Source organism: Henckelia pumila, chromosome 3 (assembly GCF_033568475.1).
Source record: "Henckelia pumila isolate YLH828 chromosome 3, ASM3356847v2, whole genome shotgun sequence".
NCBI classification, from domain to species: domain Eukaryota; kingdom Viridiplantae; phylum Streptophyta; class Magnoliopsida; order Lamiales; family Gesneriaceae; genus Henckelia; species Henckelia pumila.
The window spans coordinates 145,953,418-145,980,417 of NC_133122.1; the positions used below are offsets into that span (position 1 = coordinate 145,953,418).

General features: G+C 32.8%; 2 long non-coding RNA genes across 2 annotated transcripts; both read left to right on the top strand.

Annotated features, from left to right (window-relative positions):
• The first annotated feature begins 4,283 nt into the window (after positions 1 to 4,283).
• Positions 4,284 to 5,120, top strand: LOC140886186 (uncharacterized). Its single transcript, XR_012151464.1, has 5 exons — positions 4,284 to 4,396; positions 4,492 to 4,536; positions 4,606 to 4,680; positions 4,806 to 4,898; positions 4,970 to 5,120. It is a non-coding gene; the product is annotated as an uncharacterized lncRNA (long non-coding RNA).
• Positions 5,121 to 6,062: 942 nt separating this feature from the next.
• LOC140886112 (uncharacterized) lies at positions 6,063 to 8,203 on the top strand. Its single transcript, XR_012151431.1, has 4 exons — positions 6,063 to 6,170; positions 6,265 to 6,641; positions 7,594 to 7,830; positions 8,087 to 8,203. It is a non-coding gene; the product is annotated as an uncharacterized lncRNA (long non-coding RNA).
• Positions 8,204 to 27,000: the final 18,797 nt, after the last annotated feature.

The window sequence follows — 27,000 nt, forward strand, 5'->3', positions numbered from 1 at the left end:
CCAAAAAAAAATAATTTTATAAAACAGCCCTAAAAGTTAAAAAAATTGATTTTCTCATGCGGTTAGAAATTGACCTCAACATAATATACATCAATTGCTACACAAAAGAGTAACCTATGCTCTGATACCACTGAAGTGATCGGTTAACTCATGCCCGGAAAATGCAGCGGATATTTTAAAAATTTAACAAAAAGAGATCCGAGCACTTGTGTAGTATTAAAAAATTAAACAATCATAGGGTGTTTAGAATTTTACCTATCAATCTCAAAGATTGATTTATGGCTCCAACCAAGTTGATAAACAATTAGGATCTTGAAGTGGTAGACACTATCTACAAGCTTCCAAGAGCACACCTTGCTCAAAATGGATTCAACACTTCAAGCCTCCGAATTAGGTCCACGACTAGACGATCTAGATCCGCTCTAAATATGCAATAGAATATTTAGAGAATTTTGCATTGAGATTTTCCTTTTCTTCTTCCACAAAAATTGAAAGAAAACTTGGAGGAATATCTAATGGAGTGTTCGGCCACTTCCTTGATTGGAATGGAGTGGAATGTGTGTATATATTATTCATAATAATATATTAATGGTCAAGGATTAATGGATACAATTAAACATGCATGGAAAAATTCAAGACTTGCATGGAAAATTGTAAATCATCTTCCAACCCTTCAAATTCCATCACAAACACACATATATATATATACACGTTTATATATACATATATAAATATATATCGATATTTAAATGGTATTTGAACTTATTTTAATTAAATTATTAAACCTAAACTCATTTAAGTTTAATCAATTAATTAAATTCAACTTGAACTCATTCAAGTACACTAGTAACAATAATTATATAACACTATTTTATTTGAGCTCTACAAGACTCAATAGTGTTTAATTATTTGTACATTAAAATGTCTACTAGTGTTAAATTAATTCAACACTTGAATTAATTAACTAAGTTCAAAATAATAGTTTAGAAAATCATCATTTTCATAAACTAATTATTTTAAGTCAACTTTTAATCTTGGAACACATTCACAAATTAAAAGTTACTTATTCCATTCATTCTCCAATTTAGAAGTCAAACTTCTAATTTATTTTACTTATAAACTCCTTTATAAGTTGTTCAACACATTGAACTTATTTCAATCTCAACGGAATCTAGAAAGCTAGTATTTGTGTGACCCTCAATGGTTCACTGATACAACTAGCAGTGGGTTCACATCTCCATGTAATTCGGGATCAACAAGTCCTTTATATGAGCATACCCTATATAGCTCCATTCTTATTGATCAACACATTGATAATAAGAACGTCAGAAAACTCAAGTCTGATAGTACCCAACCAGTCATGTAAACGTCTAGCAGCATCGCTTACATGACTCCCTAGGTATCAAATGATAGTGTCTGCAAGAACCAATCAATTATGGTTAGCGTACAGTACGGTCCCTTCAACTCATATATCCCGACCGATTCGACAACCATTGGTTTATCGAGAGTTGTCATTGAATCGATAACTATGTGTCATGCCGTAGTTGCATCAAAGGTGTAATTCAAGAAACCCCTTTCTTAATTACCACCTACTCTGATCAGAGATTTCAAGCTACGCATGCATGAGATCACATAGGATATCCATACCCGTAGGTAAGCGGTGAATCCCCGACTACAATGCATTGACTCCTATATGTTTCGTCACAACACCCAACATTGCCACCTGATGACCCCAGATGAGTCGGTAAACAAGTCAAAGTAAAGCACTAGCATATATAGTCTCCATGTTGTCCCGGGTCATAAGGACTAGTGGTGTACAACCATAAACTAGGACTTCTCCACTCGATAAGTGAGAACCACTTGGAAAGTCCTTTAGGGAGGGTTGTCCAGTGCACTCTATAAGGAGCACCTATTTGCATGCTTGGACATCTCCATGTCCCCTACCAATGAAACATGGTACTCACATCACAAATACTAGTCTCAAGCTCGAGCGGCCTTTATCCTTCTTTATGGCGGCTGAATCGACTAGGAACAGTTTAGAATATACAGTATTCCAAATATAAGTTTCATGATAGTCATCACATGACCATCTTATATTCTTTCTACTATTTGTATATTCAAGGGCTTTATCTATGCAGCTAGCATGGGTATAAAGATAAAGATGTGTCAAATTAAATAATGTCAAATATTATTAAAATAAAGATTGTCATACAAGATTTCTCTCAAGGACCATCAGCCAACACAATGACTCGACGGGCACCTACTCTAACATTTCATTCATGCAAATCATATAAATTGATTATATCATCTATTCCAATTTATAGGCGAAGAACCCTTAGTTGTTATTTACTGCCTCTCCCGAGCGTCGAGTAAATGTTATTATTCTAATGCTAATTTCGATATCTCTATCAGAAATCAAACAACAAAACAATTTAATCAAGTTTCATGGTTCTCTTTCAATGACCTCAAAGGAACTTGTAGGCCTCCCGACCTCTACAAAAATCCTAGGTTGTGTTTTCCTATGATCCTATTCAAAATATTCTCTTCCGAGTGTCAGATTTCAAATAAATATAACAATTCAATTTATGACCATTAAATTGAAAGACAATCAAATCAAGAATACACAAATAAATTGCTAAGAACAAATCATATTAGGCAAAATAATATTCAAAACATGAAAATCAAATCAAGATACGTCAATCTCTAGAAACAACCAATAAGTTTATAATGAAATAATTAAACACATAGACATATTCAAAAATCTCATAATAAATCAAGGCAGATAATAAAAATAACAGATTAGAGTTGATTCTCTATCCCCAGATGAGTTTTCTCTGTCTTGTGATTCGATTATCCCTTGTCTTTTGCTCCCACGTCTCAAATCCGTATCCCAAGCCTACTTGAATGCGTAGTTGTGTGGTTCTGTTGTTTGGATGCCGCTTTTTATCCTCTAGATTCTCTCCAAAGTGTGCGTTTGTGTTATGTTTCTGATTGTGCGGATCTTCCCCTTTAATTGTGTCTTTGAAGTCCTTTTTATATGTCCTCGAATCCTGCTGAATAAAGCCCGAAAAAGTCTCAAAGTTTTCTTCCCAAAAACTCACAAAATCTGACTTTACGATGGCGCGGGAGCGCTTAGGAACTTGAGCAGGCGCACATAAGCTACGTCTTTGGCTTCCCTTTTCACGTTCAGGAGGCGCGGGCGCGCATGCCTCTCGCATGTGCTATTCTGCAGCGCGCGACAATTTTCAAAAAATCATATCTCACAATATAACTGTAGGATCGAGCTGAAATTTTGACAGCATCTTCAAAACATCTCAAAATTTATTATGGACGGTGGAGATTGGATTTTTTTGTCTCAAACATTCTCAGTAAGTTTTTGAAGTTGCTGCTCTTTATTTCCTTCATTAGCTTCTTCTCATTACTTTTCTTCCATTCCTTGCAACTCACAAAAACAAAAACATACACGCATAAAATACACTCGATACATCATAAAAGTTAAGTCAAATCATAAATAAATTAAGTGAATAAGTTGCACTTATCACAGAGCGTGACATTTTAGTGGTATCAGAGCCATCAGGTTCATAATCCGGATGGGATTCCGTACATAAAAATTTGACGTTGTCAAATTTAGACCCAAGCCCAATGTATCCTGACCCGAAACGACCCATTGAGTCAAACACATAATATGTATGATCCATGACACTTTTGGGCCGAAATCAATCATTTGGACCTCCGAATTTGCGTTTTTGCTATTTTAGAAAAATTCTGAACGACCCATAACTTTTCGTGAAAAACTCAGAATTTGATTCCGTCGAATGTCCCATACTCCTTATGATCAATAGTTTCAAACCTAGGGAGATCGCAAAAATTTCTATTTTTGGAAATTTTTTTGAAAAATCACATCCGATTTAGATGCAACTTGATCAGATTTAAAATTCCGACTTTGATCTTATTTGAAATCTTGTTATTCATTCTAGGGAAATGACTGCCCCTCGCACTTCATGAGTGCTATTCGCAAATATAAAGATAAAGTCATCGAGACGTTGAGAGCATCGTTTTATGTTGAGCAACACGGAAAAAGAGGAGTTGGTTGAGGTTTTAGAAATAATTCAAGCAAATAAGAGCGAGCTATAAGATCTTAGGGACCATTTTCAAGCTGATGTACAAAGATTTGCTTACTACCATGATAAGGCAAAAAAAGAGCATGAGGAAACCAAGAAGAAACTAGAGGCGTCCCAAACTATTATTTATCTTATATACCTTGTTTTTTTTTATATAGGAATGACTCGTAAGAGTAGAAGTGTTGGAAAATCTCATTTTCAACTTCAAGATTTGAAAAATACTCAATCCCAAATTATGATCCACAATCATGCAGCTCGAAATTTAAAAGAAAAAGGTAGCATATCATTTTATACATAAAAAAATTGTTGGTTTCTTGAGTATAACTCTTATTTGACATTTTTCATTTATATTTTATGCACTTTGTCCAAGTCTATCATGCAAGGGAAGTTGGTATCATGGCAGCTAGCGAAAAAGGTCAAAATGTTCTTCCTTATGATTAAAAACTCAACTTTATTATATTTTGGTGAAACCATACTTATGCAGATTGTCAAAACATACAAGGTGCATCAAATAACTAAATACATGAAGCTTCAAATCAGAATCATCTTTAGTTTCAAGGTAATATCCTACAAATTAAGATATAGAAAGACATGAAATTATAATTTTTTAGTTCCAATGTTAAAATTTAGATGTAACTTAGTATAATACTTCATCCTTTATTTATCCTATATTCAAATATACAGGTTTGACATCTAGGATCACATTCAACATTAACCCACATGTTGAAAATACGGTTCAAGATCAAAATGATTTTATGGATTAAGAATATGATCAAGGTAAATTATAAGAATGTAATAATTTGTTTCACTATATGTATTTAAGAATTTATTTTCCCTTTTCTATCTAGATGTTGATAGTGAAAGTGAATTTGATGATGCTGAGAAGAAAACTAGAAGCCCTACATCTATGAAAAAAATTTGGGGTCGACCTAGCACGCTGCCACACATTAAGATTCAATGTGATGATATGGGGCATCCTATAGGATCAAGAAGAAATAAATTTACTGACTTTTGGGTACTTTTGTAAGAAATAGTAAATTTTGTCCAATTGACGTGGAAGGTTGGCATAAAATGTCATTGGATACTAAAAAAAATGTTAGATGCAATAAAAGTAATTGAAATGTTATTGCATAATTTAATTACTACTTAAATTTCTATTATAAGCTAAATTGTTTGGATGTTTTCACAGGAACAGTATGACCTTCCTCCTGGAACAATAGCAAAAAAATGGAGAAACTGGAAGTCAGAACTAAAAAAGAAGTATTATGATCCTGAGTTTCCAATACAAGTTCTTCTGCAAGAAAGAGATCAAAGGGCCTTTGTTGAACAATATGTGAAACTAGTTGCTCACTGGAACACAGAAAAATCAAAGGTATATATTAATTTAGGTATGTAAAATGAACTTAGAAAAGTTATTTGGTATGTTTTATGATGAGATATTGCGTTTAAAATTTAAATGTTTTCCTCTGTCATGAACGTAGAGGCCAAAAGACTATGAAAATGGGTGTTTTGTTAAGATATATGCAAAGTAACATGCGGTTCAATTCCTGCATGATTATAAATGTATAAAATTTTATGCTCGCAAGTGAAATATATGATTCCCGCCAAAATATTTGAAGGAGAGTGAATATTCACCATGGCTTATTTGTTCATTGATGAAATTATTATAGTAATTCAGTATGTTTTGTGATAAGAAAAATCAAAGGAGTGTATTATTTTATCTGTTTAGAAAATTTTCATATATTTTTGTCTTTTTTATCAAGTTTAATTTAATTTATTAGGAGAGAAGTGAAAAAAAATGAAATTGCTCGAAAGCAAAAGATAATGAATCAAACAACTGGAAGAAGATCTTTCGCTCAAGTTCAAAAAAATTGGTAATTTTTTTTATTAATTTATTATAGTTTTTCATGCATTAGAATGTATAAATTGATAACCTATTGTAATTTTAGAGAAAAAAATGGGCGGCTTCCATCACGAGTTGAATTATTTCATGCCCGCTTCACTCATTCCAATGGAAGTCCCTCGAGCAACATTGTGGCAGAAAAATTGGTAAGTTGAATTATAAATTTCAAGTACATTAATTTCAAAGATATTTGTTTTCATCATCATTTTGTATAAATTATGGTTTGAATTTTTGGTAAAGGCTACAATGAAAGAACTAGAAAATCAACTTCATGAAGATGAGGATGATCAGGTAGGTCAAGATGACATTTTTGCTCAGATCATGGGACCAAAATAGACCAGGCCGAGTGCGTATGCTTGGTGATGGTGTTAAAGCATCTGATTTATGGGGAGAAATTCCAACCCATAGTACATGCAACCAAATAGTGATGGAGCAAAAGACACTGTTAGAAAAAAATGGATGAGCAGATTAGAAAGCAAGGTCAACACATTGCAATGTTAGAATCAAAGATTTTGAATCAACCAAACAAGAACATTGGTTCAAACTAAAACAATATGCAGCATACACCATCATCTAGCAGTCCATTACTTTTTGATCCAGCTAGTTTATCTCTGAGGGTAAAGTCTTTTTCAGTTTATTACTTTATGAATTTCAGGTTAAGAACATAAGTTATATGCATAAATGATTTTCATTATTATGATATGATTTATTGTTTGATATGGCATAATGAGTTGGAGTTTGCTTTCTTGTAAGCAATGTTTTATGAAATCCTATAACTATATTGAGTTGGGCATTAAACAGAGCAGTGTTTGCGTATTTTCATCATGGTTGTTTACGATATTGACTTTTCTTGTTGTTTTAGCGATTGTTGTTGTGTACATTGAAGAAATTTGCAATGTGGGTTTTATTTCTTTGATCAATTGAATGCTCTTTGGTTGTGCCTGCCTTGTTTTGTCTAGATTTTAATTTGCTTGAGGTGCCTGCCTATGTTGTTGTTCTGCCTACCAAATTTTGACATCCTGTCTGCAAATTGGGTGGATGCAAGTCTATGGCCTGAATTCTGCAGCTGTAATGGTTCAAGAAAGTTATATATTGTGTAAAAATAGCAGCATATTTATGCTCGATGTGGACTCTTTCCCTTTATATGTATATAAATTGCACTCTTCATTTTACCCGTGTCGGAATCTCTTCCACTCCAGTGATGAACAATACAGCCTTGCTGCAGAATGTCCAACCTTTCCTGTCTTTCTGGGCCTTGCGCCTCCAGGTGTAGACTTTATATATGGGCTGCTTTCTTTGGCCCATGGGTAGACTTGAATAATCTGCTACAACCTTTTCTTCTCTAACATAAAGTTTACTGTAAATTTTTTGGGAACATGCTGATTTCTTTGACTTTGAGTGTGGAATATTTGTTTTTATATTGGCAACCAATCAGTTAACTGACATCAATCAATATTTGTTTTCAATTTGTTGGGAACATGCCGATTATTTTGACCTTTATTCCATGTGATTCATTCATAGTACCATATTTTGTCTTCATCAAAGCCTTCCTTTTGCATTTTCATGTAGATTGGATGTTTTGTCTCGATAAAAAGTCTATTTGATTCGACGAAAATTGTGGCAAAAGGAGTTGTTCGTGGCATGGATGCTAATATTGAAGTAGGGAGACAGATTTTGGGACCAAATTGGTGTGAAATACAAGTTTTAGTTGTCCTAGAAAAGGAAGAGAGTTTGATTAGGTTATATGATCTTTTACAAAAGTTTGGAGATGTGTTTGGAGGAATGATAGCTTGGCCTTGTCATTTGGTATAATATTCGAATTTTCAGTTAACTATTTATTGTATATACTCGTCATGTTCTTGTATTTTTAAACCAATATCATTTGTATTTGCAGTTGAAAGTTAACGAAGAAGACTTCTATTAGTTGCATTTGGATAAATGACAGCTTGTCAATTTCTCATTTGATATGATATTCATTAGTTTGAATTTAAATTTAAATTTCTTTATTTATGTGAATATTTTATACATTATATTTAAAAAAATATATGAATTTTTATTATAGGTGACAAGATTATTGGATTTTGTTTAAGATGAGATGGTTGAAGATGCAGTACAAGTTTGCAGATGTTTTCCTTGAGACTTAGTTTTTTTATTTGTTCTTAAACTAAATAGTTTAGATACATTTGTTGGTGTATAGATATTTTTTGAGGTGACAAATTTGTCATTAGTATTGCACATTATTGATTAAGGCAAGATGAATGTCAAAATTTGATTAGCCATCTGATTTTTATTTTAAAAATTTTATTTGTATTTATGTTAATATGTTACATGCGTGAATTATATAATGAAAATCTTGAAATTGGACGACATTATAGTATATGACAATTCTTTATGTCACAATATCATATAAAATAATGTATATAAAAATGTCATAGTAGAGCTCATATGAAGACATTTCAAAAGTCATATAAATAACTATCAATGACGAAGTTTAATGTCTATATAGATAAGTATAAAGAACATTTATAAGTGTCACCATAAATTACATAATGAAGAATTTTAAATTGACCTTATAAGCTATCTAGTGACATTTTTTATTATCACTATAAATAAAATACATGGCACTTGTAAGTGTCTTTATAAATGATTTTAAAGGACACATAAACTTTTCATTATTAACATTATAACAAGACAAATATAAGCGTCCTTAAAACATGAGTTTTTCTGACATTTCACATTGTCATTATATTATATTTTTAGTGACACCTATGAAGTTGACATTAATATCATATAATGACATTACATAATTTCAGCAACGCTAAGATGACATTAGAATAGAGGACATCTTTTGGAGGTGTCACTAAAACTTTAATGACTAAAAGTGTAATATAATGACATTTATGTATGTCATTATAGCCCTTTTTTCTTGTAGTCATGAAAGTTTTATGAATGTCAATATCTCTCAATATTTTTTCCCTAAATAAAAAAAATCTCCAATTAGGGTTAAAACAACATAGGTGAATTAGTTTTTTTTTGGAGGCAAAGGAATGCAAATTTTGGGAAACAGAATTAAAGAGCGTTCAAATTAAGGATGTTAATATCCTCTGAATTCGATGGAGAATTCGATACTCAACTCGAATGGAGGAGGGTATGGAGAATTTTTTGGTATCCGATTAAATAAATGTGTTACGCCCCGAAATTATCTTAATTGAGATTAGCATTGATAGTCTGATATTATGAAATTTGAGGGATTGAATTGATATTTGATCAGAGACTGAATTGCAATTTTTTGAAGAACTCAGGGGCCAAAGTGCAAAAAGTGGATTTTATATAACACTTGGCATTATTTCTTATGACTAGGCGTGTCCCATATTCTTTTTCTTCTCTCCCTTGGACGATTCCTCCATAGACGCCCTTCAAGATTTTGGGTTTCTTCATTTTGCACGATCCGTCCGATAGAAATTCGATCTGAAGGTATATTCGCAATCACGGATTCGAGAGCTTCGTTCTACCATAAGTTTTTCTTCGATCGGTTATACTTAAACTTTTGGATGTTGTTGGAATCGAAATATTTTTGGATATGTTATTCTTGAGCTAGCATAGATTGTTTATTCAAAGACGGATCGGAAAAAGAGCGACTTTCGGATTTGTTATGAATTTTTGAGGGATTTTTGAAATTGGGGCTGTTAATTTGTGTTGATATTTGAGTTATTTATGATGATATGAAGAGGTTATGATTGATATTTGATAGATATGCTGAGTTTGTTGATTTTCGGTTGGCCGTTTATTAGCCTTTATGTCGTCGGTTTGAGAATTTTGTAGTTTTGGGGAAAATGGTTTGAGTTGTTATTGAATTTAGTTGACTGATTGATCTTGAGTTCTTTTACCTCTCCGTACAATTTGTTTGAAGACTGTTGGAACTCGGAGTTAGCAGAATTCGAATCGTCAAAGAATTGATCGAGATTGGTAACGAGTTTACTTGTTTGTTTGTGTTGAGATTAAATGGATTTTGATAGAATCTCTTGTTATTGTAGCTTGTCTGAAGTGGGAGCCTTTGATCGAAGATAAGGTAAAAGTCGATATCGAACTGAAAAGGGGCAAATACTCGAATCTGAATTGATTTTCGAGTTTTCTGAAATCACATACTTGCATGTTATTTGAATTACTTGAATTATCCTTGAATGTATTACGATTTTCATATGCATTCATCTTGAACCGAATTATTTGATTTTTTTTTCGAATTAGACCATTTGAGGAATACAATTGAGTGCATGGGTTGTTGACGTCTCCCAGAGTCTGAATACTCCTTATAGCTGTTCCAAAGTCTACAGGATTGAGATATACCTCATTCACCTCGATCGGGTAAGCCGGTGAGTTGTTGTTATATCCTATCCTCGGGATCCCAACCGAAGAACCGAATTCTCCTACGATTATCCGATTAGATAATCCAGAATTTTAAAGACATGCATTTCATTCTATTAATATTTGAAATATGTTGAGGTTATATCATGTTGTTGATATATTACTTGATATTGCATGTTATGTTGCTTTTACTGGGGATATTATTTTCACCGAAGTTATCCGGCTGTTGTCTTGTTTTTGTATATGTACTTGGCAACAGGTGGAGCAAAATCGAGTCAGAGGCAACATGACTAGTTTAGGTTGTGATTGATAGAAGTGAGGATCGATTTAGAAGTCAAATTTGTATTTAAAACTTGATTTGTATTATGTTGTTGAACTAGTTAGAACCGATGTATGTTCTACTTTTTGAATGTTTGAACAACTCTAGACCTTCATGTATTGTATTTGAATAGATTTATGTATTAATGCATGATATGGTTGTTATTTGGAGTTGATTTTGGGATTTATTAGATATGATATGCATTTTATTTTTCTGATTATTAGCAGGGCACAGACCCCGTGCCACATCCGTGTTTGGGTCCGTGTGCCTTCTGCCGTGAATTTTTCAGGATATTGGACATGCACGGACCCCGGACATGCCTCCGTGCATGGATCCGTGTGAGTTTACTGTTGAGGCAGAGAGTTGAGTTTTAGTGCATTTTGTGCACGAACCCGGACACGGAGGTGTGCACGGAGTTCGTGTATTTTGTAGTCTTTGTTACTCGGCTACAGACTAATGCACGAACCCGAGACCCAAGCACGAAGGCGTGCACGGGGTCCGTGCATCCTTTTTTTTTAAAAAAAAATCTTTACTTATTTTCTACCTCGACATTTGTGATTGTTTGATCGATTTATTTACGATTAGACTATTAGAACCGAAGTCCTCACAAAATGAGTAATTGAGTATGGAAATTTCGGATTTGGGGATGAGGGCGGATGTAATAACATCCTACCCATATCCTACCCGAATACCAAATTATATATATATATATATATATATATATATATATATATATTTATTTATATTTATATTTATGTATTTATGTATTTATTAAAGAAATTTTTTATTAAAATGATTGTAGTTGGATGAAACATAGAAAATTATTAGGATAAAACTAACTTTATTTTGTATAATAAAGATGTTGGGATAAATTATATATTTTTTAATTTCTTATATTATGGTTAGTTTTCTAATTTTTTTAATCTTTAATCTTTTTATTATTATTCTTATAAATTTGGTAAATAAACATAATTTTATCAAAATAATCAAATTTGAAAAATTACAATTGTATGTGGTAATAGGATATTTGAGTAGGATATGTGTATACATCTGATGAGGATGAGGATGTGGATGAAGATGAAAGTTTAATACCCGACGTAATGAGAATTGTGAGATGGATATAATAAATAGAAGGTTTAGTACATGCTACCCGCAGGATACTACCCTGCAGGTGACGTGGCGGATCATGATTAGTTAAAATCAGTGGATCTTATGTGGGGTCCACTGATTTTATCCAATCATGATCTGTCACGTCACCCGCAGGATAGTACCCTGCGGGTGACATCGACCTTACCTAAATAGAGATGGAGACATAGACAGAGATAAACATTGACATCCCTACTTCAAAGTGTGAATATAGCGTTAGCTGATAGTGGATAGATTAGCAATCCCACCACTCAAATGCCCAACAAACGTGGGCTTTGTTAAATGGACTAGCCCAAAGTCATCTCCAGTATGTCCAACAAACGCACGAGATCAGTATGCATATAACATAAATTTATATATTTCAACTGTTTTTTTTTAAAGTTGGGGTGATTTTATATTTTAAAAAAATAATTTTATTTTAATATTTTTTAAAAAAAATATCTTTACGCATTTTCAGAAATCTTTACCATGCCATCCATCTATTAAATATTAAATATTTTTTTTGAAAAAAACATTTTCCAAAAAATATCAATTTTTCTAAATTAAAATATAAAATATATTTATTTATTTAATACGTGTTTAAAATTTATAATAAAATTTTAAAACTTATTTTGTGTGTGTATATATATAACTATTTATATTACCTTCATATTATTATAATTTTTTCGTAATTTTGATAATAAAAAACCTTATAATACCAAACATATCAACATATTTAATTTATTTAATACTATCGTCCGTTGCACGCGATGCGTCTATATTCATAAATTTTTTATGTTAATTAATTTTCATATTATTTTTAGAACTCCTATGATAAATTAGATATTTAAAAGTTTAATGATGATAATTATCTAATCTAAATCTTTCAAAAAAAATATCTAATCTAAAAATTTAAAAATATAAACAAATATAGCGAGTATCATTTTGGTAAATAATAATATTGTTTCTAGAGGCTAAAAAGAGATGAGATTATATAAAATGACTAATTTGTCTAATAGATTTTGTTTTGATGGGAATTAAATAGGATATAATCGTAATTTTATTTCAAAATTTACCAATTAATTGAAAGTTAGTTAATTAGAGGGTCTCTACTATAATAATATAGTAATATAAATTTATCCAGAATTTAAGATTATTTTTAAAATAAATTGTGAAAATTTATATGCTTTTGAAACAACTTATAAGCTCTATAAACTGTCAATAAACTTAGTCAAAAGCTCTCAAATTAAAAAAATTACTTTACTAGAGAAGCGACGTCGTTAACATACAGTAATAAATATATGATCTAACTGGATAAAAAATTATGACCAAAAAGTATCAACGACTACGACATCTCCGAAGAAATAAATGGATTAGCTCCCTCCAAAAACAGAAATCGAAAAGAGCAGTGATTGAGATTGATGCATCACCCAAGTCATGATTTCATGTGAGAATGGCCCATTTTGCTTCTATTATCATTCCAACTAGCTACAGAAATGGTGTCACTTGAATCAACTTAAAGTTGTCATGTTTGATATATATGATCTTAGTGTATGGCGACGTCTCGAGTTCAAGACTTATCCCGCACTTGTAATCCTTATAATTATACGTCTACCCCTTATACGTCTATGTTACGTCGTGGTAGGATAAGGTATGCATCCACTTGATTTATTAAAGAATGACAAGGGATCAATTTTAGTGGCAGCAAATGGTCCCTCCTCTCAATTTTGCCAAACAGATTTGTTTTGTACAACCTTCTCGTGTCTGGACCACCATTTTATTAATTTCCAACACTGTGTATCCATTATTATTTCTTCATTGTTCATGCTCGACCCTTCGTCTCAAATATAAATGTTATATATAAAGTAAATTGGTCAAATAGATGATTGAAAAATGTATGCATACTTGTTGGTTAGCCCCATGAATTTTCATGAACTTTTCAAATTCGCATAATTTAAAATAAATAAAGTGAATTTATTGTGCCACAATATATGTATGATATTGAAATAGACATGTCCTAAAAGTGGAAGTTACGTGGGCTAATCTCGCCCCCACATGATTTGGGAGTTAAGGAAATGTATGGTTAAGAGTCATTTACTTTCAACCTAAATCCTAAATACTTAGCTTGGGGGAGTCTTGCAACTTGTATTACACAGCGTGTTTTTTTATTTTATTATTATTATTTTTTTATGGAGCTCGAAATCGTTATATTTTGTGTGCATTTAATAAACTATCGAATTAACACAATAACTTTCATATCATGCTAATTATGTAAAATGTGTTACATAGATCAAACATGATGATAGACCCGCTCGAGAAAGTATTAATTGAGAGATCGAACTTCTGATCATTAGTCAAACGCTCATTCACTCCACCAGTTCGAACTCTCATCGAAAACAACCTTTATTTATTTGTGGTTATGTTTTAAACAAAATTAGCTATCGGAGTTTTCAATATATATAGCTATTGGAGCCTCGATTTTTATTTAATTGCATTTTTATACAAGTCATACAGAGAAATAATATTATTAATAATTGGCCCCTTAAAAATCATGCTATTAAAATTTTTACCCACCTGATTTTGAAATCTTGATTACGACCCGAGATAAACTTGCTACTAACCGTGTGTTGGGTTTCATGGATTTCATGGAATTTGTTGGGATTTGAAATTTTATTTTGAGCGTTTGGTATAATGAAATTTTAAAATATGGGATTGGTATTTGATGGAGTTTAATGAGACTTGATATAACTAAATGAAATCTTAGCAAAAATAAAAAGATTTCATGGGATTTCATGGGATTTGAGTTATATATACTGGCAAAATATATAACTTTTTTTTCCCTTTTCAAACTAAATAAAAATATCATGCCCTCGAAAAACAATACATTTAATTCATAAATATTTTATCATACAATTGAAAAAATTATTTTGAAACCATTTAAAAATATTTGTATATTTTAAAAATTATGTAAATTCTTTCTTTTTACTATTAACTTCAATTATTTTTAATGCTAAAAACTTAATTTATCATATTTTGATGACAATATCTCAATTTTCTTTTGATGAAATTTTTTTCATTATTAAAAAATTTATTTAATAAACAATAAATATTTTCCTTATATCTATAAATTATTTTTATTAAATAACATGTATAAAAAAAATCTATGTGACTATTAAATATTATCAATAAGAAAGATATTTTAAAATAATAAGTAAAACAAACAAATTTAAATATAAAATTAGATTAATTTTAATTATCAAATCCAATTCCTATATAACATTAGCCAAATTAAACAGTAGATAAGTACCAATTATTGAATAGTTAATTTTTGTTATACAAGAATGTGTTTCCAAAATATCTTATTAAATTATCTGTCATCGGTTAAATATTAAAATACGAATTAAGAGGTATCGCTGAAAATAAATTACAAGTTAATATTAATTGTTCATTGTTTAAAGTGATTTAATGACGATATATCGAGTTATTCTTTGATATATATATATATATATATATATATATATATATATATATTTGAAAAACATATTATTTTAAAATCTTTTGTCATACGAACATCGTATTTACTATGTTTACTTCTATCATAATCTCTCTGTCTCAATTATATAATCTACTTTATTTTTCACATTAAGAATATTATGAGAAACTGAATTGTCCTCACGAATTTTCCATACATTTTTATTTAATGATATTGGGAAAACAAATTAAATACAATTATCTACATTAAATAAAGGTACAACCAAATTATACGGAAGGAGTATTTGGGAAGATGTGAACTTACGGATACTATTAAGATATAGTTTGTTGTTATATACGGGGAGAATGAGGGACGTGTGTAAATAAGATAAAAATATAATAAGGTATTGATCATGAGTAATATATAGAGATGAATAATATATTGTTTTGTATGTTTTAAAGTTTGTAGGGTTATTATGATTATTATTATATAATGTTTTAAATGACCTTGTCAACTGCAAACAATTGTGGAAAAATGGCTATGTTCATAAATTCCACCGATATCAAGTCAATCATACTCCCTAGCACTAGTGTTGTATCATCCAACCCATATCCATTGACATCACGGATCATGAAATTTAATTAAGTTAACAAATAAAATAAACAAACACGAAATGAGTAAAATATTTGTGGCTCGTCTCATTTTCATCTATCATACCAACTACCAAACTGTGATGAGAAATTAAAGCTCGAATTCTGGAAGGTATAGGACTCTACTTTCGCACCAGCAATCTTTCACATCAATGCAGAGATTAAAATTCCCAAGTAATTAAGGGTGGATCTCTCGTGAGACGTTCTCACAGATCTTTAACTGTGAGATATATCAATAATTCTCATATTTACAATAAAATGTAATACTTTTAGCATAAAAAAAGATTTTTTTATTAATGACAAATAGGATATTCACCTCACAAAATTTTTTCGTAAGACCATTTCACATGAGTTTTTGTGACTAATTATTGACTTTATAACAAGCCATAAACAAGTAATATTCATGGCAAAATTTAGAAAAAAATTGTAATTAGGGAAAATTCCTTTTTTGGTCCTCTATGTTTGTCACTTTGCGATTTCAGTCCTTTAAATTTTCATATTTCAGTTTTAGTCCGCTATCTTTATTTTTTTGGAAATTTTAGTCTTTTTTCCGACGTGGCGCTAACGTGGCATCAATTCAATGTTAATGTGGAGATGACGTGTACAATGTCACGTAAGCATTTTATAATAAAAAAAGACCGAAATTGCCAAAAATCAGAACATGCAAGACTAAAACTGAAATTTAAAAACATAGAAGACCAAAATCACAAAGTGACAAACATACAGGACTAAATTTACAATTTTCCCTTGTAATTATAGTATTTTATGTACGTTTTTGCGAGTTTGATCTTATACATTGATAAATTTCGGCTTTAATATGTGAAGACTAACATTGACTTAGCATTAAGTTGCTATCAGTGGTTGAGATCAGTCAAATGGAGTCAATCATGATCCAATGGCTAGGATTGCTTAGTTAGTTAAGACGGTTAATTAGCTTGATTAAAGTAAGCTGGATCGGTGATAAGAAAAGAAAGATCTGCAGCACTCTGAGCAATCGAGATCTCACTCTTCTACTTTCGTTCATATTCTCAAAGAACACACAGAGGCATTCTTCTGGATTGAAGATTCAAGATCGAAGAGCATCTGTATTGAGCTGGAACTTCGAAGATCTTCTGCCTGTTTGTTCTTGTTTATGTTTAGCACAAGTTTCTGATTAGCTTGTGATTATCATCTATAGAGGATTGTGTTGAACGTGACTTTGATTGATTATTAGTGGATTCATATGGGTGAAATCCCAGAACCTTGGATGCAAGATTTGGTAATTCGAACCAAGTAAATCTTGAGTCTTTATTGTCTGTGCATTCTGTTTTCTTTATCGGTGGTTTCTTGTTCATTGTTGCTTCTGGAAATCTGGTTTTGTGTTTGGATTATGCGTGTAGTTTTGTAACAAGTGGTATCAGAGCCTGAGATTTAAATCTTGGGCTCAAGGGGTTGATCTTGCAGTATCAAATGTGTTTATTCATTGGAAATCTTTGTCTCGACTATCTTTAAGGATTTCTTGAGAATGATGTCAACTGGCCAGGGGCATTCTTTTGCAATTTCTTCTTCAAGATTTGAGGTGGAGAAGTTTGATGGAAAGAACGATTTCAATTTGTGGCGAGAGAAGATGATTGCTCATCTTGGAAATCTTGGGTTAGATGAGGCATTGTAAGGGGAATCTAAACTACCGAGCACTATTGAGAACAAGCCTGAAGTATTGAAGAAAGCAAGAAACACTATTGTTCTTAGCTTAAGCAATTAGATTTTGAGAAAGGTTGTTATAAAAAAGTCTGCAGCTGATATGTGGCTTAAGCTGGAATCGTTGTATATGACAAAAGCTTTGCCTAATCGGATCTATCTAAAACAAAAATTTTACAGCTATAAAATGGATGAAAATAAGTCAATCGATGAGAATATTGATGGTTTTACTAAGCTGCTGTCAGATCTTGAGAATATGGATGCGAACATCGATGAAGAAGATCAAACAATCTTCTTACTAAACTCTCTACCAAAGGCCTATGACCAATTAAGGGACATATTGAAATATGGCAGGGAAACACTCACACTTAAAGAAGTGACAGGATCAGCATATTCTAAAGAATTGGATTTGAAAGCAAATGGTAAACTTCAAAAGCCTGTTGGTGAAGGCCTAAATGTGAGAGGGAGATCTATTGAGAGGAAAAATCCAAATAACAGATGGAGATCCAGGTCTATGTCTAAGTCAAGACCAAAAAGAACATGTTGGTCCTGCAAGAAAGAGGGACACATCAGAAGATTTTGTCCTTTAAGGAAAGCTAATCAAGGACATGGCATATCCACTGCCACTGATGCAGCAAATGTGTTGGAGGGATATGAGGACGCTGAGGTCCTAACCATCTCAACTAGTGATCCCAAGGAAGAATGGATTCTAGACTTGGGATGTACCTATCATATGTCTTCGAGAAGAGACTGGTTCTCAGAATTTCAGGAGACACAAACTAGTTATGTGTTACTTGGAAACAATGAATCTTGTAAAATTTAGGGTATTGGTTCAATCAAGCTAAAAATGTGGGATGGATCAGTGAAGGTGTTATCTGATGTAAGATACATCCCTGATCTAAAGAGGAACTTGATATCTTTAGGTACGTTGGACCAAAATGGGGTAAGCTACAAAGCTCAAGGAGGCACTCTCAAAGTAATAAAGGGCTCACTAGTTGTTATGAAGGCAACTCTAAAACAAGGCCTATATATACTTCAAGGAACTACCTTATCTTCTGAAATCAATGTATCTATATCAAAAAAATATGATACTCTCTTATGGCATCAGAGGCTCGGTCATATGAGCCTAAAAGGACTACAGGATCTATGTAAGCAAAGTCTACTGGATTCAAAACAAATCAGTGATCTGGATTTTTGTGAAAACTGTGTTCTTGGCAAATCACATAAGCTAAGATTTAACACAGCAACTCACAAGACAAAATCACCATTGGACTATATTCATGCTGATCTTTGGGGATCTCCTAAGGTACCTCAATCATTATCTAAGTGTCAATACTTTCTTTCTTTAATTGATGATTATTCTAGGAAGTTTTGGATCTATTTCCTAAAAACTAAGGATCAAGCTTTTAGTAAGTTTGTAGAATGGAAAATCTTAGTTGAGAACCAATCTGGAAATAAAATTAAGACACTAAGGACATATAAGTATTGTGCTAAGTATGGCATCACTAGACATAAGACTTGCACTTATACACCACAACAAAATGGAGTTGCAGAACGCATGAATGCCCATCATGAATAAAGTGAGATGCATGCTTAGTGAGAGTGGATTGCCACCTAAGTTCTGGGCAGAGTCAGCCTCTACTGCCTGTTACCTTATTAATCTATCACCTTCCTCTGCAATTGAGTTTATGGTTCCAGAAATGAAATGGTCGTGTTCAAAACCAAATTATAAACATCTAAGAACCTTCGGCTGTGTGGTGTACATTCATGCTAGCCAAGGTAATTAAATCCTAGAGCAAAGAAAGGAATTTTTCTTGGTTATCCAAATAGTATAAAAGTCTACAAGGTCTGGCTTTTAGATGATTTTAAATGTGTTATAAGTAGAGATATGGTTTTTAATGAATCTGAGTTTTATAAAACTAACACACATGTGCTAGAATCAGCCAGCTCTAAACAAGCTGAGCAGAATTTAAATGACAGAGAACAGCCTCTAAATTGCAGCAATGAGAATAAGGAAGAAGGTGGAGCTGATCAGAATTTGCCAGAAAATTTCTATGATATTAAACATTCTGGAACTCATATATCACAACAAGCTACTGACATATTGGATGCAAACCGAGATGATCAAAGTGATGATCTGAGCAAAGACCATAATCTAGAGGATTATATGCTCGCAAGAGATAGGGTCAGAAGGGAGATCAAATTACCATCAAGATTTGTATCATCTGAATTTACAACTTTTGCCCTCAATGTGGCAGAATTGATGGATCTAGAAGAACCATCAACTTATGAAGAGACAATGAGAAGCAGAGACAGTGATAAATGGTTGAGGGCTATGAAAGAGGAATTCCAGTCACTAATCAAGAACAACACTTGGGTGTTAGTGGATAAGCAAAAGAATAAAAGAGTGATAGGCTGTAAATGGATATTTAAGAAGAAATCTGGAATTCAAGGAGTTGAAGGACCAAGGTACAAGACAAGATTAGTGGCTAAAGAATTCTCACAGATAGAAGGTATTGACTACCATGAAGTATTTTCTCCAGTAGTGAAACATTCCTCTATTCGAATCCTATTGGCAATCACAGCAATACAAGACTTAGAACTTGAACAATTGGATGTCAAAACAGCTTTCTTATACAGAAATCTAGAAGAAGAGATTTTGATGACTCAACCAAAGGATTTTGAAACAGATTCTCAGGCTAGTAAAGTGTGCCTATTGAATAAATCTCTTTATGGCTTAAAGCAGTCACCTAGGCAGTGGTATAAGCGTTTTGATGACTTCATGATATAGCAAGGATATAATAGATCAAAGTATGATAGCTGTGTGTACTAAAGGAAGCTTTATGATCAGAGTTACATCTATCTATTGATCTATGTAGATGACATGCTTATAGCATGTAAAGATCTTAAGGAAATTCAGAAGCTAAAGTATCAACTTAACACTGAGTTTGAGATGAAATATCTTGGTGCTGCAAAACAGATCTTAGGGGTTGAGATAAGAAGGGATAGGAAACAGAGAACTTTGTCTTTGTCTCAAGAAAAGTACATAGATAAAGTTCTGAATCTCTTCAAGATGGCAGTAGCAAAGTCAGTTAGCATACCTATTTGTGCTCATTTTAAGTTGAAGGCAGTTCATGAGAACCAAGAGGAGTTAGAGGCTATTCATATGAAGAATACTCCTTACTTTAATGCAGTGGGAAGTATAATGTACATGATGGTTTCTACTCGACCTGACATTACATATGGATTAGGTCTTGTAAGCAGATTTATGAGTAAACCAAGTAGAGAACATTGGAAGGCAATACAAAGGTTACTGAGATACTTGAAAGAAATTAAGCAGTTGAAGCTAAGATACTCAAAATCTACCTCAAACTCATGCGAAGTCACTGGTTATTGTGACTTGGACTACGCAGCTGATCTAGAAAAGAGGAGATCAATTTCTGGATATGTTTTTACCATTGGAGGTAATGTGGTAAGCTGGAAATCTAACTTACAAAGTGTGGTTGTATTATCCAACACTGAAGCAGAGTACATTAGCCTAACTGAAGCTGTGAAAGAAGGTATTTGGATCACTGGTTTTGTTACTGAAATGGGAATATCACAGAAGGATGCCACTATCTTTTGTGACTCACAAAATGCAATACACTTGTCCAAAAATTTGGTTTTTCATGAAAGGAGAAAACACATATATTGTAGATTGCATTTTGTGAGGGACATCATATCTAGGGGCTTGGTTAAGATTCAGAAGATAGACACAACAGTCAACCCGGCTGATATATTGACAAAATCAGTACCTGTGAGCAAACTTCAACATGCATTGGGGATGCTCAAACTAGTAGAGTAATGCTAGCTCTCAGACACTGGGGTCTCATTGAATTCACATAGCAACCGAATCAGTCAAAGGTGGAGATTTGTGAAGACTAACATTGACTTAGCATTAAGTTGCTATCAGTGGTTGAGATCAGTCAAACGGAGTCAATCATGATCCAACGGCTAGGATTGCTTAGTTAGTTAAGACGGTTAATTAGCTTGATTAAAGTAAGCTGGATTGATGATAAGAAAAGAAAGATATGCAGCACTCTGAGCAATCGAGATCTCACTCTTCTACTTTCGTTCATATTCTCAAAGAACACACAGAGGCATTCTTCTGGATTGGAGATTCAAGATCGAAGAGCATCTGTATTGAGCTGAAACTTCAAAGATCTTCTTCCTGTTTGTTCTTGTTTATGTTTAGCACAAGTTTCTGATTAGCTTGTGATTATCATCTATAAAGGATTGTATTGAACGTGACTTTGATTGATTATTAGTGGATTCATATGGGTGAAATCCCAGAACCTTGGATGTAGGATTTGATAATCCGAACCAAGTAAATCCTTGAGTCTTTATTGTCAGTGCATTCTGTTTTCTTTATCGGTGGTTTCTTGTTCATTGTTGCTTCTGAAAATCTGGTTTTGTGTTTGTATTATGCGTGTAGTTTCGTAACGTAACATATATAATCTTGATCTCCAATATAAAATGATTAAAATTAATTTTAATCATTTTATATTGGAGATCAAGATTATATATGACAGCGTCACATTAAAATTGATTACAATAGCCAAAAATGAAAAATAAAGTAATGTCCTAATTAATTTGAAAAAATTAAAAACTAAAATCGCAAAAAGATACACGTACATAATTTAAAAGCAACTTTTCCATGAAAATTATATTATTAGCTAGTTACACGTACAGTCACCAAAATTTTTGTAACACTTAATTCCCAATAAACACTCTCAATCCTCATGAACAACCTTTTTATTAACCAATATCAGCATGACTTCATAGGATATTCATGAGGGGACAAAGGAAACCGTGACATTTCCGAAATCATCACCCATCTCTTAGATCACTACTTTGAGAGAATCATTTGAATCCTAAGTAAGAGTGATCAAACTTTGGATAAAATCAGAAATCCAAATCGAAGAAACCAAACATCAAAATGAACTAAAACCGAACTTTTTAATTCGGATAAAAATGTTAAAATCGAAGTTTATATGACTCGATTTTGGATTATATATATCAAAAGCGAATGACCGAAAACACCAAAATTCCATTAGATTGATAATTTTATTTTTGATTTTTATTTAGATTATATATTTTATGAGAGGTATTTAGTGAATGAAGAATCTTTTTGAATAATTTTTATTTGATTGTTGTTTATTTATTCATCTAGACTTTATATTTAAGGGTTGTACTAATAAATTAGAGAAAATAATTTTATTGGTCTAGTAACTTTACTACCTTTGTTTTTTGGTCCACTAATTGTTCAATTTTGGATCTCAATCCATTATCTTTTATTTTTTTCCATTATTTTAGTTCATTTTCTATTTACCGACCAATTTTCGCCGGAAAAAGCTGACTGGGCGATGGCTGGAGCTTACGTGACTTGAAAATTGGGCATCTGTTGAATTTTTTTCCACTTAATATCCTAATCATTTTTCCCATATTTTTTATTGTATTTACATGTACAACTCATTAAAAAAAGAGGGAAATTAAGTTGCCAAGTCATTTCCCTACAAAACTTTCGCTACCCAATTATTCACTCATCTGTGTGCCATTGAACCCAAATGAAAAAGGGGAGAAACCAGACAGGATCGCTGAAGAAGAAGAACTCGAAGAAAAATGTCTTATGTTTCTGGTGTTGATTCCTTGCAAATTGGATATTTTCTTTTACGATGAGTTGTGAATTGTGGTTCAAAAAATTGATTGTGAATTGTGGTTCAAAAATTGGATATTTTCTTTTACGATGAGTTGTGTGTTGATCCTGAAAGACAAATGTGTGATTGGATCTTCTTTTCAGGAGCAGCACGATGGTGATGGGGTCGATGTGTTTCCACTTGCGTAGTTGAGGCATGGGGACTGCCTCACGAATACATTCGTGCACCATGACTGTGTTGTGCTTATGTCATAAAAAATGAACATGACTAACATTAATAGGCTCATGTAACTCATTTTCGAAGCCATTTTTAGATAGTTATTGATGTTTGTGAAATAGGATTTTGGTGTAGACCAGAATTTTGCAGATGGATTTGCTGGATTCAGGTTTAAATATATTAGACGTTTCTTTGAGGCAAAGACGATACTCAAGAATGTAGGAAATATATGCTCAAGAATGTACGAAATACAAGTCATCTGTGGCCACCTAACAAGAAGTTTACCCTCTTCAATAATATGTTAGTTACAATAGTTGAGCTCCATTAACAAATCATGCATTTCTTGTTTAAGATTGCTATGAAACTCCATGAGAAATGTATCGTGTATTTGATGTTTAAAAATTCACATCTTTTGGGATTTCAGAAATTAAAAAAAAAAAACAGGTGCAGGAGCCCTTATATTCATTAACCAAAATATCAAAAGTTCAACCAAAAAAACATCATCAAAATATCACAAGTTCAACCAAAACAACATAGGAAATATATATAACATAACTAGTTTGTGTTACATGCATAAAGGCAAGTTATATTACTCTCAAAAGAACACAATTAGTTTATAAAGGCCTAACCAAAAACATCAATTTCCAGTCTCTTTTACTTTTCGATTTTGCTCCATTTTCCCTTGTATATCAGCTACTATCGAGGTCAAACTGGATAGTGTTGCGTACTTTATCCCTTCTTGAGTGATGATTTCTGTAGTGGTAGTGCAAGAGCATGTAACAAATGTCTCAGCACTCCTGATGTAAGATCCTCCAACAAAAGGTGCAGGAGCCCTTATATTCACCCCTTGAGTCGGCAATTGACAACTTTGGAACTGCTCAAACATTGATGGGGTTGTTAATCCCATTGGTCGTGGCATTTCTTGTTTTGAACTATCCCCCAAAAATTTGTTTCTCACCTGCCACAAATAAGATATTGACCACTATATACACAAACATATATTAAGTAATCATATGTAAACCATGATATATAAATTAGGAAACCTGTAATTTTTGGGGCCTTTGATATTGTAGCTATTTTGTCAGTTGTTCTTGTGTGAGCTGACTCATTGGTTCTTGTGTTGCAACTACTTCTTCAGTTATAACTAGAGCTGGTGGTTCAATATCTGTCTTGCATGTTTTTATATTGTGGCCTGAAACTCCACATCTACTACATTTTAGTGTCGTTTGTTGCCTCTTCATTCGAGTTCCATTCGAAGGACCTTTAGCCTTAACTCTTCGTTTGTTTTTTTGTCTGTGGTACATGCTCATTTGTTTCCCTCCTCCTAACTTTTTTTGGCCTCCTAGCAGACCTCCCAAAGTTTGGTGGCAATATAGGAGTCATATCTATCGGCTTCCATTCGTTCCTCCCATTTGTTGGCATAATAACATGATCATACACCAACTTATAACAATCATCGACGAAGTTATAGCGATCCAAATATTGTGCATAAATATCACTCATTGCATGTACGCATGAGATTCCACTTATTTTTTATCTCCTACAACCACAAGTTATGTTCTCCAAGTCAACACTGTAATTGTTCCCATCATAGCAAGAAATTCGATAATGAGTGTTATCAGCCTTAATTGGTATACAGCCTCCAATAGATTGAAAGATTTTGTCTACAAATTTCTGGATTTTCGGACATAATTCACCATCAGTCCAATAATCTTCAGCCCGATCCCTGTTTGTTTGCATCTTCTTCATAAGATATTCCACAATCCACTCATACATAGACAAGATATGCTTATTCTTTGCCTGAAGTATGCTACTGTTGAACGATTCACAACAATTATTCAGTAGCATTTCACACTTGGATTTTTCATAAAAGTGTGATTTTCTCCATTGGTGTGGCTTCTTATCGTTGAACCAATCTGCAGCACTTTGATCGAGAGCCCTCATCTCCTGCATCCTCTTCCCAAAATCATTGACAGTGGTAGCTGAGGCACAACTCCACAAAGCATTTCTGAATGCATTGCCTCGAAACCTTGCATTTTTTAAATTGTAATGAAGGTGTCTAACACAAAATTGATTATCTGAATTGGGAAATATTTCATCACAAGCTTGGATCAACCCTTTTTGTTTATTGGACATGAATGTCCGTTAATAAACCCTGTCAATTTTCAAATCCATCTTAAGCAGACAAAGAAACCAATCCCACGTGTCTTTGATTCACTACTTACAACAGTAAAAGCAATTGGAAAAATATTATTATTAAGGACAACACCTACAATACTCAATAATACCCCACCATAAGATCCTTTAAGATGACATCCATCAACTCCAATGAAATGCCTACAACCTGCCAAAAATCCCATCTTCATTGCCTTCAGATAGACTCCAATGAAATGCCTACAACCTCGCCAGTAGAGTCATCTGTCCCTACTATTACCGTACTCCCTGGGTTGGTTCTTTTTATTTCTTCTGCAAAGTTCCAAAGCAACAATTATTGTTCAGTAGCTTGCCCTTCAACCATGTCAACAACTTTCTTTTTAGCAATATAATAAGCTTGGTAATTTGAAACTTTGCATCGTAGTTCCTCCATGACATCAATCATAAACCCACTCACCTTTTTATCAGGGTCAGATCTGAATTTGTTGGCATATTTCATTGACAACCATCTAGACTTCAAATTTTTCACACGAAAAATCGAAAAGGTGCACTCATCATGCAACTTCACTGCATGAAACTTCCACCTGCAATCTTTACTTGCACACTTAGCATTCAGTCTTGTCTTCTCATTTTTAGTTATATTTATATTCCTTTTAGTTCTAATAGCATGCGAGTGAATTTCAAGTCTTAACTCCTTTTTGTGCCAAACAACAAGCCTAACTCGAATGTAGGATCATATATCTCAATTGGATTAAAAACATAAAAGTTCTCAGTATCATCTTTAGCAACCTGCCATACATTATTTGTCATATCATCATTACTATCAACCAAATTCTTCTCAACAGATTTTACATTCCCTATTCTTCTGATTCAAACTCCTTTTTAAGCCACTCAGTTCCATCATCCACATTTTGTGCAAAAAATGTATCATCTTTTTCTGAATCATCACCAAGAGATCTCTCAATAAAATCATTGTCTTCATCAGTGCATTCATCAACATTCAATATGACATCATTACCACCTTCTTCTGCCTCGTCTGTCATACCCTCATTAACTGCCCTATTACTCTCACCCTCTACTTTGCAATGAAACCCAACTTTATCCTTATATTTCTCCTTACGTTTTTCTTTGAAATGAACAAAAGGTAAATATATATGGACAAAATAAGCGCTCCTCCTCAATGTATACGTGAATTTCTCTAGTAAATTTTATCTTCTCCTCGTAAATCTTAATCAAATTTGTGTCAATCTCGATCCACTTAAAACCATCATGTTCAACATCCGTGAAAGCCCTCATAGGTTTTTT